The sequence below is a fragment of the Chenopodium album genome, chromosome 10 (assembly GCF_948465745.1).
Source record: "Chenopodium album chromosome 10, dcCheAlbu1.1, whole genome shotgun sequence".
In the NCBI taxonomy this organism is placed as follows: domain Eukaryota; kingdom Viridiplantae; phylum Streptophyta; class Magnoliopsida; order Caryophyllales; family Amaranthaceae; genus Chenopodium; species Chenopodium album.
The window spans coordinates 1,090,697-1,095,811 of record NC_137843.1 but is presented as its reverse complement, the minus strand read 5'-3'; the positions used below and the strand labels follow the sequence as shown (position 1 = coordinate 1,095,811).

At 34.3% G+C, this 5,115-nt stretch overlaps 1 pseudogene across 1 annotated transcript; it reads left to right on the top strand.

Annotated features, from left to right (window-relative positions):
- The first annotated feature begins 474 nt into the window (after nucleotides 1-474).
- On the top strand, nucleotides 475-4,595 carry LOC145561852 (AP2-like ethylene-responsive transcription factor CRL5; annotated as a pseudogene). Its single transcript, XR_014094230.1, has 8 exons — nucleotides 475-603; nucleotides 855-1,299; nucleotides 1,445-2,090; nucleotides 2,202-2,652; nucleotides 2,745-2,818; nucleotides 2,983-3,033; nucleotides 3,116-3,192; nucleotides 3,754-4,595. The product of XR_014094230.1 is annotated as an AP2-like ethylene-responsive transcription factor CRL5 (transcript).
- Nucleotides 4,596-5,115: the final 520 nt, after the last annotated feature.

Sequence of the window (5,115 nt, the reverse complement as noted above, 5' to 3'; positions counted from 1 at the left end):
TTTATTTGCCTGTAACTCTTTGTGTAAGGTTTTATAGAGAGGAAAAAAAAATAAACAAGTTTGGGATTCAATGATCTTAATCAATAGAAAACATAGAGAAAAAGATTTCTTTATTAGCATATGGAGCTTTTAAGTTGAAGTATATTAAAATATAAAAGTAGATGTTGTATATGCTCTCTACTCTGTAATAAGCGAACAAATAGAAATAGAGAGAGAACTAAAAGCCTAGTGCGAAAATGAAAAATCTATCCCATAGATTGAGTAGACAAGTACTACTAAATACACTTTACTATTTATGGCACTTTATATTGTATTTAATCGTTTTACTCATTTGTAGTAAAAAGTTGCAGCCTAATCCACCAGGTCTCTTCTTAATGAAAGTAGCAACTTAAATATTTATATAATTTTTTTAAAAAAAGGAAAATTTGTGAATAAGAGAAGGGCGCGGGAAAGAAGAGATAAAGCCAAAGTTGAAAGAAAGAAAGAAAGAAAGAAAAGAATTAAGAGAGAGAAAATAAAAGAATTGAAAGAAAGAAAGAAAGAAGAAATGTCTTTCTCAAACACAGATCCCTAAATGAAGTTGTTTGTTGCAGCAACAAGAAGGTTTTCATTGCCTCTCTTCTCCAACACTATCTCTACTTATATTTTCTTTCTTCATTCTTTTTGCTTCATTTCATTTTTCTATCACTTTTTAAGTCCTTTTCTTACCTCTCTCTCTAGGGATTGATTATCCATTGGATAATTTTTTACTTGATTATTACTATTATTATTATCATATCATTAGTTTTTATATTTTGGTCAATGATTGAATTGTGTTTGGTTTTTTTTTTTTTTTTTTTTTTTTTCTTGAGTAGAACAATTTGACAACCATACAACAACCTAGTTTAATTATCATGAAGTCAATCAACAACAGTGATGATGGAAGTAGCTGCAACCCCAACAACAACAACAACAACAACGACAACAATGGTTGGTTACTAGGTTTCTCTCTTTCTCCTCAGATGAACAACATGGCTCAACAACAACAGCAACATCAACAACATCAAAATCCTAGTAGTACAAGTTCAGTTTCAAGTTCACTTGCTACCTTAAACAGTTTATTCCCTTCCCATCACCTTTACCAACCAAACAACAACAATATTTACAGTGGTAATTATTATGGAGGTGAAAACAGTGATCATCAACTGCATGATAATAACAATAATCATAGCAGTAATCATCATCATCATAATTTGTTATACTCTCATCCTTTCTCTCTCATGCCTCTCAAATCTGATGGCTCCCTCTGCCTCCCTCAAGGTATCATATACTCTCACTTGTCTTTTACTCTTTTGTTTTTTTGCATGTTCCGAAATTATTAATTAATAGTCACGTTTATAGTGTAATTTCAAACAAACAAAACAAGTAAATTCCGTATTTTATTTTTGACTTTGAATGTGAAAAGGAATGGTGCAAGCTGCAATAGGGAATTGCTCTACTACAACCAGCTCTACCACAACAAATAATAATGCAACACCGAAACTTGAAGATTTCTTCGGCGGCGATCATCATTACGAGCAACAACAACAAGAAGCTGTGCACGTGCAACAATACCCATTTTACCCTCAAATAGTAGGAGATCATCAACTCCCACAACCACCAACAATGGGAGGAGAAACAGAAATATCAGCTGGGTTAAGGAATTGGGTACAACGGAGCTACATTGGGTGTATGGGATCGGTTGATGCTGATCATCATCATCATCAAATCAACGGTGGAGATCAGACTGTGAGTGTCAGTAGTAATGGTGGGCCTGCTAATGGGCCTAGTGCTGGGCCTATGGGTGGGATAGGTTATGCTGATTTGCAATCACTGAGCTTGTCAATGAGCCCAGGGTCCCAGTCCAGCTGTGTCAGTGGGTCCCACCAACAACAACATCAGATTACACCCACCAATGTCACACCCATGGGAGCTGAGTCGTCGTGTTTAGGGATGGAGATTAGTCGGAAAAGAGGAGGAGAGAGAATTGAGCATAATACTAAGCAAATTGTTCATCGTAAATCTTTGGATACTTTTGGCCAAAGAACTTCTCAATATAGAGGTGTTACCAGGTATAATAATTAATATGATCTTTTTAATTTTTTTGTGTTTAATTTTACATTTATTTTTATTTTTAGTATGGTTTTAAAATGATTAATAATGTGACATGATTTGATGAACAGGCATAGATGGACAGGAAGATATGAAGCTCACTTGTGGGACAACAGTTGCAAGAAAGAAGGCCAAAGTAGAAAAGGGAGGCAAGGTTAGTCTTAATTCACACCTAACCCTTTTTTTAAAAAAAAAAAAAAAAAAAATCCTTACATGACAACTAAATCCGAGCATAAATAGTAAATTTTATCATCCAATAACTAACTTTTTTTTTTTTTTTTTTTTTAAATTTCGTTGTGGTGGCCTGGATGTCAAATTTTGCAGTATATCTAGGTAAGTCTTGCAGGAATATTTGCTTGATTTTTTTTTTATTTAATTTTTGTCTTGACGCTTGAAAAAAAGGAAATTCTAATAATAAAATGGACAATTATAGGAGGATATGATACAGAAGAGAAGGCAGCAAGAGCATATGATATGGCTGCACTCAAGTATTGGGGGTCCTCTACTCATATCAATTTTCCGGTAATCATTTTTTTTATTGTTGCTTGTTTCAAAGTAGACCAAAATTTCCTGTTTTCTGAAATGTTTGGTTTTGAAATTGTTACTAAAAACAGTTGGACAATTACCAACAACAACTTGAAGACATGAAGAACATGACTAGGCAAGAATTTGTTGCTCATCTTAGAAGGTACTACACCATTTAATTGCCTTCTATTTTTAACTTGTTATTTAATTTTGATTTAAAATGCACTGATTTTATAATTATATAATGTTTTTTGCTATCATAAATTCATTTTAATTATATCTTAGGTCAACAATTAATTATATGGTAATGTTATGTGTATACCGCAGGAAAAGCAGTGGTTTTTCAAGGGGTGCATCAATCTATAGAGGAGTTACAAGGTAAAATGATTAGTCCTAGTTTAAACAATGCAAGCACATTTAGTGTGAATGTATCATACTAATTTAATTGCTTACATTTCAGGCATCATCAGCATGGAAGATGGCAAGCAAGAATCGGGCGAGTAGCCGGGAACAAAGACCTGTACTTGGGAACATTCAGTGAGTTTTTTCTCTAATCCAAAATCAATTAACACCCAATTGTTAGCTAGCTAGTTAGCATAATCAAACAGTTGGTTAAACCTAAACCATTAATTTTTTTCACGTGTTTTGTGGTGTAGAATCTTTGATGAGCAAGTAATCATAATAATAATATTAAAGGGACTTCAATTCTTTATGATCTAGAAAAAGCCATCCTTTAAATCCACTATTAAGTGTATATCATCTTTTTGGACACTGGTGAAATTATGATCATAATAATACTTGCGCAAGTATTACTACTATTATATGGGTCTTTTGATAAGGCTGTTCGTAAGAGAATATCTTTAAATCAATCCTTTTTCTGTTGCCTTCTCAGTTCTCAACATTCTTTCACTTTATTTTCTTAAAAAGCAAAGATCATCATACAAGAATTTAAGTTGATCCTTTTTTCTTTTCTTTTCTAAAAGAAACTCTTTTGTTTAGAACTAAAAAATTCTGTTTTTGTTTTTTAAGTGGATCAACTTGTTGCTTTGATTATGAGTATTGAGTATGACTCCTTTTTATTCCTTTTTTTTTACTTAGGTACTCAAGAGGAAGCGGCCGAGGCGTATGACATTGCAGCAATTAAATTCAGAGGGACTAATGCTGTGACCAACTTTGACATAGCTAGGTACGACGTAGACCGTATCATGGCTAGTAGTACCCTGTTAGCTAGCGAGCTAGCTAGGCGTACCAAGGATCCACTACCACTACCACCACCACCGGCACCAGAAAAGAACGTAAACGAGGAGGAACGAGAGAAGCCTGATTGGAAAATCGTCCTTTACCATTCATCTCAGGAGCAGCAACAACATCAGCAGCAGCAACAGATTGAGCAGGCCTCAATGGGAATGGGCTCTGCCCAAGCCCATGACACAATGCTGGGGTCAGCCCAACAAGAGATTGGTGGTGGGGTCCATTACTCTAACACGTCATCATTGGTTACTAGCTTGAGCAGCTCAAGAGAAGAGAGTCCTGAGAAGAACACTAACAGCAGCTTGCCTTTGGCCTTTACAATGCCACCTTCAGCAACCAAATTGTTTGCTAATCCTGCAGCAAACATTGGCACTTGGATTAACCAACCCGTCGAGCTTAGGGCCCCTTCCATATCACTCCCTCAAATGCCAGTTTTCGCCGCTTGGGCAGATTTACACTAAGTTACTCGTGTTTTGCTAGTGTTACCTGTATTTCTAATTCCCGCGGATTATAATCCTATACGTGTGAATTGGTACAGTGGTACAATTTGCGTTCCCATACCCGTACCCCGACTAGGTAACGTTGTTAGTTTTTGGGTATTGATCACGGTCATTAGATTCGTAGTAGTAGTACTAGTATTTATTTGTATGGAGTAGTAATTAAGGCTAATGTGGGTTAAATTTATTTCATGGTTTTTATTTGGATGTAAGGTTAATTAATTTTATGTAGATCTTTTGATCAAAAACTGAAAGTAACAGTAAGGAAAGAAGAAAGCATTTTAAGCCTTTACAGGTTATCATTGAAATTCTATGAAATGAAATTTGACAAAGGGGACATAAATTCATCATTACATAGCATAATATAGCTTTCATTTTACCCAAGTACATGACCAAATTATGCATAAAATTTATTTTTTTGACTATGATATTTTTTTGTAAACACTTTTTGACTAACCCAAAAAAAAAAAAAAAAAAAAAGGAAATTAAATTTTAGTTAGATCCTTTATTTTCCCCTCTTATATGGACATCATCATTACATATTTTATCTCTTTATCTTTAAAACACTTTGCTTTCTTCAAAGGTAACAGACATGTCATTCCCTATGATTCAAAAAATAAGATTCCCAAATGACCAATTTTGTGATTAGATGTTATGTATATCTGCCAGTTTTCCTGTCATTTTTTACTTTCATCTTTGTAATCTTGGGAAC